This window comes from Rhodnius prolixus, unplaced genomic scaffold (assembly GCF_049639745.1).
Source record: "Rhodnius prolixus isolate KJV_2025 unplaced genomic scaffold, Rpr scaffold_9, whole genome shotgun sequence".
Lineage (NCBI taxonomy): Eukaryota > Metazoa > Arthropoda > Insecta > Hemiptera > Reduviidae > Rhodnius > Rhodnius prolixus.
This window is the reverse complement of record NW_027411604.1, coordinates 7510410-7526137: the sequence shown is the minus strand read 5'-3', so window position 1 is coordinate 7526137 and position 15728 is coordinate 7510410. Positions and strand designations below refer to the sequence as shown.

Below are 15728 nucleotides of genomic sequence, written 5' to 3'. Positions count from 1 at the left end.
TAAGTCAATGTGTAGTGTTCGTTGTTGTTTTCATCCCTCATAACAGGTACTAAAAACTAAATTTGAAACTTTAAAATTCTCGACATGTAATTGATGAAACAATTTTTGTTGATTGCTACAAATCCAAAACCGTTGTAAGAATAGAGAAAACACACATGCTATATGCTGAATTTTTGGCTTAGTATTTTTTTTTACAATTCCCCTCTTAAATTGCATTTCTTTTCAAGTAGATTCTCGTGGATTTTGCAAGTAATCTTAAACTCTTATATTTCAATCTCTTATTTAGAACTGTACGGTAGGACAGTAGAGTTTGATTTAGGTTTTTGTCCTTTAAGTGCATAAATTTTGGGCGACATTTATAGGAAATACTTCATTTTTATCACTATGGGTTTGAGATAAAAATAAAAGTAAGTAATATGAATGGAACGTTAACGTTGAAAAAAATTAATAATCATTAAACGGTATAAATAATGGAAGGGTAAAAATATCGTACTTATTAAGTCTTTAAGGCAGACTAAGGGGTGCGAAATTTGTACTTGTACTTATCATTACAGAAACCTTTAAAAATATTTTATATATTAATCCATATTTTACCTGAGATGTTCATTTATTTAAGCTTCTAACTTCTGACTAGCTACAAATTCTAGCTTCTAACTTCTGCTGAATCTAATTAACCAAATCTCTAGTACAGTTATATTCTTCTAACCTGAAGCTTTAATTAGTAGGAAATTTTTAATTACATAAAAAAATACGTTAAACGTTCTTGAGAAAGTTTAGCATTTATAATCAGAAAGAACTATTTTATTGTTTAGCTAAATCTTTTTATGCAATTTTCAAGGAAAAAAGAATCAATATAATTGAAAAGTATTGATATTAATGATTTCAGTTCAGTATTAATTCATCGTTAACTGAATATTATGAAATAAGTTCATTGAATGAATTTTTGATGTAAAATAATAATACTAATACGTGTAATTGTTGGCAGAATAAAGAAATACCTTTACTTTTAAAAAACGACTTTATTTATTTATTTACGTATTCAAAATAAAACCAAAATGATATAAAAAATGCTAATGGTAATAATTAATTCGCAAAGAAATATGATAAAAATCTAAAAAATTGTAGGTTAGGTACAAAAAAAATCCGCCAGAAAACGCCACTAAGCAGAAAAGTTAAAAAGTAGTTTAACTGTTTGCTACTAGATAGCACAGCTGTCAAACCTCTATATAAGTAAACATATGCAAGATCTCAGCTGTCAAACTTCTTTATAAACGTAAACATAAACAAATTCTTTTCAGTACGACTTGAGTAAACTGGGGCAATATCGCTCGTCGCTCCAAACATTTCTAGTCTGACATCTCTTGACATCTTGGTTAATAGCCAATGAATTGGAGATCCAAGGAAGAGAAAATTGACCCGATGGGCTAAGACGAAAGTTGGTCTTGGATAACTGAAAAATTCTGTGGGCAATATACTGCAGCTAATGGATAGGAGAAGAGCTCCGTCTATAGAGTGATCACGATCACGTTAGACTGGAGAAAGGCAATTACAAATAAACTATAACTTGGACACGCTATTTAAATTCATTCCATACAAAAAAATACAGATGAGCAAGCTACTGAAACACTAACATAAAAAACGTGTACGTGTTCTTTAAGTTTAAAGGTTTTCTAGACTTTAATATTAAAGCATATTATTATGTATTGCTTGTATTATGTATTGTTTATCAGTCTTAATTTTACAAAATTTCCTATACAAATAACTTTGTACAATCACTGATTTCTACTTCTATAATGCGCACTCCCTTGTGTGAAATACAAATCTAAAACATTACCTATGTAACGAAAATACAAAAGCCTTACATACATACTTGGTTTAATTAATTTTATTTCACTATTTCCAAAAAAATGATCACAGTTCATTAACATTTTAATTATTACACACACCATGTGATATATTGTAACCATGTATGTAACCTTCCTCACTTTGTAAGTGTACATTGACATTGTACTGTGTAGTGTAGCGTGAGTCGGGTTGGTAGTTGAATTAGACTACATTAATTAATGTATATTTCAACCCGTAAATCGTCTTCTCATAATGGATGAAAGTCCAAAACCTTTAAGGGATATAACAAACAGTGTACTACGATGGACAAAATGAGCTATACTACATTTTACATTCAGGTAATCAGAAATAAATGTTACTACAGCTAGTGATATCTCAAAACTAGCATGTATTGAAATGTTATTTAAAAAAATAATATTTTCTTTTATTAGAAACGTACTCCTTAATATGAAAGTGTGTTTTAGTGAAGTTAACATTTTTAAAATATTTTAGATTTGTTTTGGTTGATTATTCTTACTGGATGCACACTTGTTCTACGGTTTCCATTATATTGGTTACAGAGGTAGCTTAATTTATATCTATATATAAATTATGAACACTAAAATATCTTGTCTTATTCCAAAAAGCATCAAACTTCTTTACTGCTTTTGTCGTTTACTACTTATATATAATAATATATAGCAATATTTTTTAGAATTTGTTTATTTAATAAAAAGTATTATTTATAGAGTAAGAACTATAAGTTTAATTATATTTTGTTGTTCAATCTCTTGCTGAAATGAGCACAGTGCCCTTCAGTCAGGAGCTTCCTATCTTGATCCAGTGCTTTCCAACAATTAGCCAGGTAGCATTATAACACTTCTTTGTTCTCTTTTTCCTTTTGTTATTCTTAGTATCTTCATTAAACTCATAATACACCTAAACTATTATTTTTCACACTTCTGTGATCTTTGAGCATTTCTGTCTTATTATTAATTTGTTTTCGCTTATTTCTATTCCCAAAACGATAGCATTTTGCTCAGTTTCAGTAGTGATATGTTTTTTACAGTTAGTATAGCTTTTCTTATCTTTTTCTTTTCATTTTTTTTAATTAATGATCTTTTAAAATTGAAATTTTATTGTGGAATTACTTATTCTTTCACTTGCTTAAGTGTGTATTAAAACCCTGTATGACAGTATATTTACCACATAACCATACACAATTTGTTAAGGGCGAAAGGAGAGACAGTTTTTGGATTGAAATTTAGCATACTGACTGAGCTTTTATGCCCCTTACTAGAAGAGTTTCGTGTCAAAAGATTTCCAAAAAGAAGTATTCAATCTATGGTTCCATGTCAATTACGTCTTCTACGACTGAAGATCTGTATTTTGAGCTTTCCTCTCAAACAAAACAATGGCCTATATTTCTAGGTGAGTGTATATTCTATTTTTAAATTGTTAGGTGATAAATACCCTTAAGGTAAGGTTTATATTCTTAGAATAGATTTTTATATACGAACAAAATATCAGCATTTTATTTATTAAATCTTTGAAAAGTAAATGTTTCAATAACCGTGAATGTTCCTTGTTATAAAAGTGCCAGTTCATCTTTATTTTGCTTCATTGATGAATTACTTCTTTAGTAATACATTTTCTGTTTAAGTAAAATTTACATTATTGTCAAGAAAGATCGATCGAACCTATCAGTAACAATTTTAGGTAAATATATAAATACATTTATATTTGTATTAAATGACTAGTAAATTATGAATGATTTGAATAAATGCTTCAACATTCATTTACTCAAGTATTTGAATAAAAATCATGTTTAAAGGTACAACTGTAAAAATAAACAAATACAAGGAACATTTTAATTCAATAATTTTAATTAATTACATCAAAAAATAGTTATATAATATATCTACATATTATGTAGATGCCTGTATTAGAAGGTTGTAGTAGAGATGTTGTGTTTTTCAGATAAAATTATCCGATTGTCTTCTTTTCTGGTTTTCGTGCTTTCTTGGATATTTAACTCATTCAAATTCAGCTTCAAAAAAAGTTTAGTTTAACAATAAAATGCTAGAACACGTATGTGGAATTGTTGCCAGAATAAATAAGTCTTTACTTTTAAAAAACGTCTCTATTTATTTACAAATTCAAAATACAACAAAATATGTCATTAAAAAATGGTAAAGAAATATACAAAATTAATACATAAATTAATTATAAAATAAAAATTAGTTCAAAAAAAATCTGTCAGAGACCACTTATCACACAGGTATAAAAATAACCACCACCAGGTAGCAGTGTTGTAACCTTCCTCTATATATACGTGAACAGCACAAATTCTCGTCAGTACGACTTGAGTAATGCAGGGGGTGAGGTCGCACCAAACATATCTAGTCAAGTCTAACATTCATCTCCTCTCTCCCAAAGAATCATGATGTTGCGTAAATGGTAAGGGAGATGTTGTCGCTTCGACAGTCGGAGAACAACTATTCTCTAGGTTAGAGAGGTAAACTGGAGTCACAGTAAAATAAGTAGTAACCAACGCAGGGTCAAAGAGTACGCAGTTATTCTTAACTTCCAAAGACACACTACCTGAGAGAGAATAATGAAGTTAATATTCTAAAAAACTAGGAAACTTAAAGTGCAAAATTGGTTGAAAAACAAGTAAGTTTTTAATCTTACATAAAATTGCATGTGCATGGCTGAAACATCTCCAAGTTCACTGGTTTTCTGTGCAATATATGAGTAAAGTTTAAATGATAAATCCCTTTTAGCTCCTAATTTTTACTCATTATTTTGCTCCCTTCCTCTACCGTCTTTAAGTTTAATTCTTTATTATTTCACAGAAAAGATAAGATATTTAAAACAATTATACAAAATTATATATCAAAGGGATGATGTGTTCGGTTTGTCTTAATCTTGGAAATTTAATTAATTAATTAAAAGATTTCAGTTATATAAAACCTAAGTTAAAGTTTTATGTTAAACTAAGTTAATGTAGGTTTGCTTCAAAAAAGGTTTAGTTCAATCATAAAATGCTATAACAGTACCTCAGGATTGCTTCTTGATTTGCTTGCTGGAATTTTCATCAATACGATAAAGGCAATGTTGCTAGAATAAAGGAAAACCTCTAATTTAAATAATTTTATTTCTTTACATATTTAAAAATATAATACAAAAGTCTAGCATGCAAAAAAGATGATATAAAATGTAAGAAGTAGTTTAATTTAAGTAGGTTTACTCTTCTACTCTTCAATTAGCATTGCTATAACCTTCCTCTATACCTGGACTAGTGCGGGGGGGTAGAGCAAAGTCGCGACAAAGGTTCAAACATCGATCAAATGAGTAAGTATGAACAACTTGTTATGAATCAATTACTAAAAAAATGTGTTATTTAGATGCATGTAATTTGCATGTTTATGTCACTATCTTTTGTATTATATGATTTATTGACTTGTAAAAAAAAAAGTATTGTAGAGCAGGAGAACAAAGAAAAACGATTAGGTTTTTAAAAAAGATATTTATTGCATGCCTATTTTTTTTTTTTTACAGTCTTAGTATTATTTTACATCCTATGATATGAAAAAATACTTAATAAATTAGTAAAATACAGAAAAAAGTGTTAAAAAAACGTTTAAAAGTAACAGAGAAACTTAAACATAATTTAAAAAAATTAGTTCCAAAAAAATCCGTCAGAGCGCGCCACTTATCAGACAGGTGAGAAAGTAGTTCCAGAAGTGGCCACCAGGTAGCAGTGGTGTAACCTTCCCTATATATACGGCAGCAGCACAAATTCTCGTCAGTACGACTCGAGTGATGCAGGGGGGTATATCGCTCGTCGCTCCAAACATATCTCTTATCTAGTCTAGTCTAACATCCCATCACCTCTCTCTCAAAGAATCATGATGTTGGGAGATGTTGTCGCTTCGACGGTTCTCCCCACCCTACCCCGCCCTTCCAGCGAACTTAGTTATATAGCCTCCCAGAGCAAGATGGCGGCCAATAAACTCACCTGATCGGTAGCCTCCTAGATAGCTCCAGCTGGTCTGTTGCTCTTCCACACTCTCACGACACTGTCGGCCATTGTTTAACCTTCCCTCTAGGTTTCCTTTTTTACTTCTACCACTCCCTAGACTCTGTAACCTTCCTTATAGGTTATCTTTTTTATTTTTATCTATTTTTTCATCATTTTGAACTGTATTAATAGTATATTATTAATTTTTTTCGTTTTATTTTTACTTTTTTTTTATATTATTTACCAGAATAAATACAAAAAAAAAAATAATTTTTTAAGACTTTTTTATTCAGAAACAAACATATTTTTTTTTAAACATGCAATTTTTAATTGTGTTAAAATCATGCATATTACGTATAATAATACTTACCTTTTTTTATAGATTCCTAACCAATGTTTGTTGACACATTCACATTGGATTCATGCTTTACGACTTTTTCGCTTGGCCCTCCATTGATGGATAATTTGCAGGCAGTACTCTTGGTATCACCAGTATTAATTCTGAAAAACAACATTAATTATTGTAATTGAAATAATTAAAATGTAACAAGTTTTCACCTAGCATTAAGAAAAACATCTATAACAATTTATGTATATTATAAAGATTAAATAAAGAGCACTGTAATTGAACTAAAGAATTGATTTTTTTTTTAACCTTAATCTTTTCATTAGACGTTAATCAGCTTGTGACTAATTTAGTTGCGAATCGCGATTACGTTTTTACAGCTAAAAATAATAAAAATTTAATTCATCAATTAGATGTCAAGAATTTTTAAGTTTTAGTGGTTCTATCAAACGATAAAATCTTACTGACTGGTTCTGTAACCGGTCAGGAATAAAACAAATATTCCTGTTATGAGCTATAAAAACACTACGCATTGACTTACCTCTAAATACTCCTGATGCTTATTTGCGACTGATCACTAATTGCACTTGAATATTGTGCTGCCACAAAAGATTGGCTCGTTGGATTAGGTTTTATGGCAGATTTCCACTAGGAAAAGAAATATGTGTTAAATTTCCTGGAAATTATTGACATAACAACTACTTATTCAGAATAGAATTCAGCAAATAAACATTAGGAAGTGCTTGATACACCAAACTGAATAGAAACTTTATTTTAAATCTCAAAAATATTAAAAAGAAATATCAGCAAATTATTTTTAGAGTAAATGACCAAAAACTCTCTTGAAATAAAAAAAAGGAGCATTTCTCTCTTAAGGAAGGCCAGAAGAACTGCAAACGGACTATTGAAGCAGAACACATTAACAATCAAATTTCAAGATGCTCCATATTACAATAAAATTATCAGAAATGAAAATAGTTCAGTCCATACACTAATAAGTATCACTAACGAACTCTAGTGGGAGCAACCACGAATTTCTCACGGCATAACAAAAGCATTTTATAACTTACGTATTGAAATTTTCTTTAAATATAAGAGTTTTCCTCATAATAATAATATACATGTTAAGTATTATAAAATGTAAGAGAAGAAGTGTAAGAGCTTCATCAAAACAATAAAATAAAACCGGGAAAAGAGGATTTAGCCAGATGGAGGAGATAAGATTTTGAGGTAATTATGAATGGTAAGATCAATGCGAACCGAAGAGCATGTACTATATTCCTAAATATTTTTGACTGCGGAGACTGGATTCGTTGACAATTGGAAAGGTAGTACCCCACGATTTCTGTCAAACTACAGATTGCTCCATACCAGCTGCTTATAGCAGTCTTTTATTTATTACAGAGAGTTTAGTTATTATCTATTTTTCTAGAGAAATGTTTCAATACATGCTCTCTGAATAACATTCTACTTGATCGTAACACCTTGTAATTATTAAGGGTGAGAAAAAGTAATTGAATTGTAACAAGAGCTTGGTGGATATTAAAGTAAAAGTAAAAAATTAATGGGAAAAGTGACAAAGATAAGAAAATTACCTTTTTTTTATTCCTAGCCAATGTTTGTTGATGTTTTCACATTGGATTGATGTTTTACGTCCTTTTTACTTGGGCTTCCATTGATGGGTAGTTTTGCAGCCAGTACTCTGGTTTCAACTCTAGCATTAAGAAGCTAGAGAAAAACATGTATTACAATTTATGTATATTATAAAAATTAAATAAAAAAGACAGTAAGTAAACTAAAGAATTGATTTTTTAAAAAACCTTAAATCTTTTCATTCAATGATAATTAAATATATTTCTAAAATAACACACTTATTCCTGAGGAATAAAATTCATTTTAATGCAACAATATAACACACATTATCTACTAGCATTATTATTACTGAATTATTTTTAAGAAAATGAATAAAAAAATTATAAGCTCGACTAAAAATAGTTCTATGTGATTGGATAATAATGGAGAATTCACATGCATGTTTGACGTTCAAGTTTTCAATTAAAACTTTACAATCAACAAAAATTACAACTTTTTTCATTTGTAAAAAAAAAAATTAATTTATATGAATAAATAATAATATAAGACTTATACCTAGGTGCGAATCACTTCATATTTATGGTCGTGCTGCTGTAAGTATAGAAGGACCTTTAAAAATTCATTTCGGATAAAAGCTGAGCTTAACAGGGCTGCAAGTTGACAAAAAACCCATTGATGTTAGCACTGCATGAACTGAAAAAATACTTCATTAAACATAGGTAGGAGTAATACGAATATGATTCACACTATATTAATACTTAATTCAAAACAAAGAATTTATCAGTTTAACTAAACCTTTTTTTAAAAAACTTTTGAAATTTTGCTCTTTATCATCTTAAAATAAAATTTAATAACAATCAAAATGTTTATCTATTACTCGTATCAGAAGATGATAGTTAGAAATCAATAAAGAAAGAATTATAATTATTATAAAGAACTTTAAACTGGCTGAATAAGAGTTTCATTTGATTAAATATTTTACAGCATTCACTTTGATTATTAACTTTACATATTTATTAAATTAAATGACAATAAAGTCAATAAATAGAAAAATAAATTAAATCATTTTTGTAAAGGCTTTTCTAGAACAAAATTATTACCTTTTTTAACATGCAATTTTTAATTTTGATAAAAACATACATATTACGTATTATAATAATTACATACCTTTCTTTTATCCCAAACCAATGTTTGTTGATGTATTAACATTGGATTGATGTTTTACGTCTTTTTCACTTGGGCTTCCATTGATGGGTAGTTTTCCAGGCAGTACTCTGGGTATCATCATTATTAATTCTGAAAATCAGCATTATTTATTGTAATTCAAATAATTAAAATGTTTTAAGGAGTTTCACCTAGCATTGTCAGAAGCCCTAGAAAAACATGTACTTATATAACTATTTATGTATATAATAAAAATTAAATAGAAGACTATGATTAAACTAAAGAATTGATCTTTTTTTAAAAACCTAAATCTTTTTATTAGACGTTCATCTACTTGTGACTAATTTAGTCGTGAATCGCGATTACGTTTTACCAAATTCTGAACTTTACATTACCGACAGAAAGTTCTTATAGAAATCAAACTTGAACATACCAGCTAAAAATATTAAAAAACATTGTTGTCCCAAAACGTATACGTTCAATGAGTATAGAAATGAAATGGTAAAAATAGGTAGAAATTTGGCACTGAGGGTACGCTACAAGGAATAAGTTGTACACTAACTATTTCTATTGAGAACATTCCCGAATTTCTCTCGCCACTACATACCTATTGAAATTTTGTTTAACTCTAAAACTCTTCCTCAAACATAATAATGAAGTAATTCTTCAAAATTATACGTGCTAAGTATTATAGAATGTAAGACAACTGTAAAAGCTTCCTCGAAACAATAAGGGAAAAAGGATTTCGCTAGATGGAGGACAAAAGATTTTGAGGTTATTGTGAACCGAAGAGCATATACTATATTACTAAATATTTTTGATTGGGGAGACTGAATTCGTTGACAATTGGAAAGGTAGTACCCCACGATTTCTGTCAAAGTACAGATTGCTCCATACCAGCTGCTACAGCAGTCTTTTATTTATTACAGAGAGTTTTTAGTTTTTATCAATGTTTCAATACATGCTCTAGATCATAATGGTATAATGAAAGTACGTTATTTACAGGAAATTGTAAATGCTGTTCAAGAGAAAATACGAATAATCAGATTCAGTATATTTGTAGTTAGATTGACAGATTTTCGCCAAAAGATGCCATTAAACTAAATATCAAAATTTAAATTTTCCATTATTGATTTTCATCACACACGAAACTTGACGATTCGTAAAAACATTTTTCGAAAACAAATATTTCCGTTTAAAACTGAATAACATTCCACTTGATCGTAACACTTGTAATTATTATGGGTAAGAAAAAGTAAATGAATTGTAACGAGTGCTTGGTAGACATTAAAGTAAAAGTGAAAAATTAAGGGGCAAAGTGACAAAGATAAGCAACATACCTTATGAAGCCGATACAAAAGGAAAGGTCTTGTTCACACCACTTGCTCCAGCATGTATCTCTCATTCTACTCCTGCTTGTAGGTGGCACTACTACCCTCATCATTCTCGTTATGAAATAGTCAAAAACCATTACCAGCGAAATACCGAGCTAGTAACTTCATATCAGTCCTATCTACGAACCATTTAATATTTCATCTGAATTGCCGAAATCACCAACCATACCAAAGTTTCGATATTATTTAACTACTTTTTTTTCAAGTCCTAAAATTTATGTTGTATACATATTATCTTGTTATTTTTTCTAACACTGGCTATATCATACAAAGTACAATAACAAAAACATGAAATGATTCTCCCAAATAACATAAACTATTGTAAGTAATACGTACATAGGTTCCATATCATGTCATTAAACAAGGTTCCTTTTTATTAAATCTATATTTGTTGATTTAATGACTCCTCAGTTATACTGTTAATGTAATATAAGTAGTCAATTTCATGTACAGGTCTAATCGTTCTACAAGCGAATTAAGCTTGTCGTTCTCATCTTCCTCGTCTTAGAATCTTGACTTGTGGTTTTCCTTACTTCACTTCGATATAGAACTAACACTTCTCGAAACTTACTTTTTATAGGTCTTCGTAAAGGCTTAAGAGTTTATTAGTCTTATGAAAATGAGGTTACATCTGCAGTGCGTAATAATATTTGTAATTTTGTCCGTAGTAGGACGTATTTTTAATATACCCTTATCGGTTTCGGTCTTTTAACAATCTCTGAGGTAGTATAACCAATTTAGGGAAATGTCTTCGACTTCACCGAATTCCCAAGACCGCACTACACTTACTGACTGAGCAGACTGAGTAAGGGAGGTTACGTGTGGTGTTATCCAAAATATTAACGAATTTTCAAACATTTGTAAAAATTATGAATTAAAATAATTGAAATCTAGTACATGTTAAAAGGAATTTTTTTTAAAAAAAGTCTGTGCTAGTAATTTTTTAGAACTGAGAAGTAGGAAATGTATTTTATACGACGAAGGCGCGAAAATTTAAGTTTAAAACTCAGACATTGTTGCATTTTCACTGCAAATAATTATTGTTAAGTAAAATATGAATGAATATGCGATTCAAATCATGTAAAAAATGCGTAAGTTAGTAAAATCTTCAAAGGAAAACTTTTAATCAGCATAGAACATGTAATATGCTATTATATTCAAACTTTGTGAATGGATTTCTGTTAGCACATTTCTATTCGTAGCAGAAATACTTCAGTTTTTATAAAACAGAAACTTTATGGAATTGGTTTATTGAAATCAGCGATTTGTACGTTAAAATAATCAATGCATTATAGGACATACTAGTGAGTCAGGTTGGATGGTTGATGGTCGGTTGAAAGGGGCTTTCTTGGTCTTATACTATATTTTATTTATTCGGTTGATATAGAAATTGTTTTGATAAGTAATCTGCAATATGTCTGCGATGTTCTTCTTCCTACTTTTAATAACTAAGACGGAGGAATATTGTTCATTCACACCGAGTAGCCTACACTCCAAATTACCATTGCAAAATTAATAGAAAATAGAGGATATCTCGTCTAGTTTTGTGCAAAAAAATAAAATTTCTTAACATTCATTATGAATGGTAAGATCAATGCGAAGGGAAGAGATTTTTCTGATTAGGGTGACTATTCACTGACAATTGGAGCAGTGGTACCCCATGATTTATGACATAAGTAAAGATTGCTCCGCAAGCAGCAGCAATAACGTCTCGTAATTATTACAGAGTATTACAATTTTTCTAATAATTAGAAAAGGGTCGATCAACCCCCCTTAAAATAAAATTAAAAATTAACTGCTGGAAATCTATAAAAACAACTAATGACATGGAGAATATTAAGGCGAATACTAGATGATGCCAAAGGCAAAAGCTGGATTGTACATCTTGGGTCGATCTATTTCGAAAAACAAGAAGAAAAACCTGTGGAAAAAGTGGAAATCTCCTCCTAATTTCACTGAATTAATGCTGTTTCTATCTTTGAAACTTACTATTAAAGCCAATACTAAATTGTATATCTTGGATTGGCCCATTTCGAAGAACAAGAAATAAAAACTAGTGGAAAAATTGGAAATCTCCTCCTAATTTCACTGAATTGCTGCTGTTTCTGCATTAGATAGGTAATATTAAGGCCAGAGCTACATTGTACATCTTGGGTCGATCTATTTTGAAGAACAATAAATAAAAACTAATGGAAAAAGTGGAAATCTGTTCCTAATTTCACTGAATTAATGCTGTTTCTGTCTTCGATACTTACTATTAAAGCCAATACTAAATTGTATATCTTGGATTGGTCCATTTCGAAGAACAAGAAGTAAAAACTAGTTGAAAAAGTAGAAATCTCCTCCTAATTTCACTCTATTGCTGCTGTTTCTGCATTAGTTTGTTAATATTAAGGCCAAAGCTAGATTGTACAGAATGGGTCGATCTATTTTGAAAAACAAGAAGTAAAAACTAGTGGAAAAAGTGGAAATCACCTCCTAATTTCATTCTGTTGCTGCTGCTTCTGCATTAGTTTGTTAATATTAAGGCCAAAGCTAGATTGTATATCTTGGATTGGTCCATTTCGAAGAACAAGAAGTAAAAACTAGTTGAAAAAGTAGAAATCTCCTCCTAATTTCACTCTATTGCTGCTGTTTCTGCATTAGTTTGTTAATATTAAGGCCAAAGCTAGATTGTACAGAATGGGTCGATCTATTTTGAAAAACAAGAAGTAAAAACTAGTGGAAAAAGTGGAAATCACCTCCTAATTTCATTCTGTTGCTGCTGCTTCTGCATTAGTTTGTTAATATTAAGGACAAAGCTAGATTGTATATCTTGGGTCGATCTATTATGAAGAACAAGAAGTAAAAACTAGTGCAAAAAGTAGAAATCTCCTCCTAATTTCACTCTATTGCTGCTGTTTCTGCATTAGTTTGTTAATATTAAGGCAAAAGCTAGATTGTACATCTTGGGTCGATCTATTTTGAAAAACAAGAAGTAAAAACCTGTAGAAAAAGTGGAAATCTCCACCTAATTTCACTGAATTAATGCTGTTTCTGTCTTCGAAACTTACTATTAAAGCCAATACTAAATTGTACATCTTGGGTCGATCTATTTTGAAAAAGAAGAAGTAAAAACTAGTTGAAAAAGTAGCAATCTCCTCCTAATTTCACTCTATTGCTGCTGTTTCTGCATTAGTTTGTTAATATTAAGGCCAAAGCTAGATTGTACATCATGGGTCGATCTATTTTGAAAAACAAGAAGTAAAAACTAGTGGAAAAAGTGGAAATCACCTCCTAATTTCATTCTGTTGCTGCTGCTTCTGCATTAGTTTGTTAATATTAAGGCCAAAGCTAGATTGTATATCTTGGGTCGATCTATTATGAAGAACAAGAAGTAAAAACTAGTGGAAAAAGTAGAAATCTCCTCCTAATTTCACTCTATTGCTGCTGCCTCTGCATTAGTTTGTTAATATAAAGGCCAAAGCCAGATTGTACATCTTGGGTCGATCTATTATGAAGAACAAGAAGTAGAAACTAGTGGAAAAAGTGGAATCTCCTAATTTCACTGTATTGCTGCTGTTTCTGCATTAGTTTGTTAATATTAAATCCAAAGCTAGATTGTATATCTTGGGTCGATCTATTATGAAGAACAAGAAGTAAAAACTAGTGGAAAAAGTGGAAATCACCTCCTAATTTCATTCTGTTGCTGCTGCTTCTGCATTAGTTTGTTAATATTAAGGCCAAAGCTAGATTGTATATCTTGGGTCGATCTATTATGAAGAACAAGAAGTAAAAACTAGTGGAAAAAGTAGAAATCTCCTCCTAATTTCACTCTATTGCTGCTGCCTCTGCATTAGTTTGTTAATATAAAGGCCAAAGCAAGATTGTACATCTTGGGTCGATCTATTATGAAGAACAAGAAGTAGAAACTAGTGGAAAAAGTGGAATCTCCTAATTTCACTGTATTGCTGCTGTTTCTGCATTAGTTTGTTAATATTAAGGCCAAAGCTAGATTGTATATCTTGGGTCGATCTATTATGAAGAAGAAGAAGTAAAAACTAGTGGAAAAAGTGGAAATCTCCTAATTTCACTGTATTGCTGCTGTTTCTGCATTAGTTTGTTAATATTAAGGCCAAAGCTAGATTGTATATCTTGGGTCGATCTATTATGAAGAACAAGAATTAAAAACTAGTTGAAAAAGTAGAAATCTCCTCCTAATTTCACTCTATTGCTGCTGTTTCTGCATTAGTTTGTTAATATTAAGGCCAAAGCTAGATTGTACATCATGGGTCGATCTATTTTGAAAAACAAGAAGTAAAAACTAGTGGAAAAAGTGAAAATCACCTCCTAATTTCATTCTGTTGCTGCTGCTTCTGCATTAGTTTGTTAATATTAAGGCCAAAGCTAGATTGTATATCTAGGGTCGATCTATTATGAAGAACAAGAAGTAGAAACTAGTGGAAAAAGTGGAAATCTCCTAATTTCACTGTATTGCTGCTGCTTCTGCATTAGTTTGTTAATATTAAGGCCAAAGCTAGATTGTATATCTTGGGTCGATCTATTATGAAGAAGAAGAAGTAAAAACTAGTGGAAAAAGTGGAAATCTCCTAATTTCACTGTATTGCTGCTGTTTCTGCATTAGTTTGTTAATATTAAGGCCAAAGCTAGATTGTATATCTTGGGTCGATGTATTATGAAGAACAAGAATTAAAAACTAGTTGAAAAAGTAGAAATCTCCTCCTAATTTCACTCTATTGCTGCTGTTTCTGCATTAGTTTGTTAATATTAAGGCCAAAGCTAGATTGTACATCATGGGTCGATCTATTTTGAAAAACAAGAAGTAAAAACTAGTGGAAAAAGTGAAAATCACCTCCTAATTTCATTCTGTTGCTGCTGCTTCTGCATTAGTTTGTTAATATTAAGGCCAAAGCTAGATTGTATATCTAGGGTCGATCTATTATGAAGAACAAGAAGTAGAAACTAGTGGAAAAAGTGGAAATCTCCTAATTTCACTGTATTGCTGCTGTTTCTGCATTAGTTTGTTAATATTAAGGCCAAAGCTAGATTGTACATCTTGGGTCGATCTATTATGAAGAACAAGAAGTAGAAACTAGTGGAAAAAGTGGAAATCTCCTAATTTCACTGTATTGCTGCAGTTTCTGCATTAGTTTGTTAATATTAAGGCCAAAGCTAGATTGTATATCTTGGGTCGATCTATTATGAAGAACAAGAATTAAAAACTAGTTGAAAAAGTAGAAATCTCCTCCTAATTTCACTGTAATGCTGCTGTTTCTGCATTAGTTTGTTAATATTAAGGCCAAAGCTAGATTGTACATCATGGGTCGATCAATTTTGAAAAACAAGAAGTAAAAACTAGTGGAAAAAGTGAAAATCACCT

The 15728-nt window shown here is 30.3% G+C and overlaps 2 long non-coding RNA genes across 13 annotated transcripts in view; one reads left to right on the top strand and one right to left on the bottom strand.

Moving 5' to 3' along the window:
- The first annotated feature begins 1960 nt into the window (after positions 1-1960).
- Positions 1961-6489, top strand: LOC141454692 (uncharacterized). Of its 5 annotated transcripts, XR_012458901.1 has the most exons (5): positions 1962-2183; positions 2338-2407; positions 2634-2689; positions 3057-3255; positions 3805-6489. It is a non-coding gene; the product is annotated as an uncharacterized lncRNA (long non-coding RNA). The 5 variants fall into 5 exon arrangements; XR_012458900.1 differs by lacking the exons at positions 2338-2407; positions 2634-2689 and having other exon boundaries at positions 1961-2183; positions 3805-4500; positions 6234-6489; XR_012458899.1 differs by lacking the exons at positions 2338-2407; positions 2634-2689 and having other exon boundaries at positions 1966-2183; positions 3805-4016; positions 4106-6489.
- LOC141454691 (uncharacterized) overlaps positions 4236-15728 on the bottom strand; it is a 55503-nt gene continuing 44010 nt past the window's right edge. The window contains exons 9-15 of one of the 8 annotated variants that reach the window (XR_012458896.1): positions 8958-9086; positions 8346-8483; positions 7793-7925; positions 6739-6845; positions 6222-6352; positions 5849-6031; positions 4605-4947 (exon numbers count right to left, since the gene is read on the bottom strand). This is a non-coding gene — a long non-coding RNA (uncharacterized lncRNA). Of the gene's footprint in view, positions 4429-4518; positions 6353-6738; positions 6846-7792; positions 7926-8345; positions 8484-8957; positions 9087-15728 lie in introns of those variants that run through there. The other 7 variants (XR_012458893.1, XR_012458895.1, XR_012458892.1 and 4 more) reach the window with 7 other exon arrangements.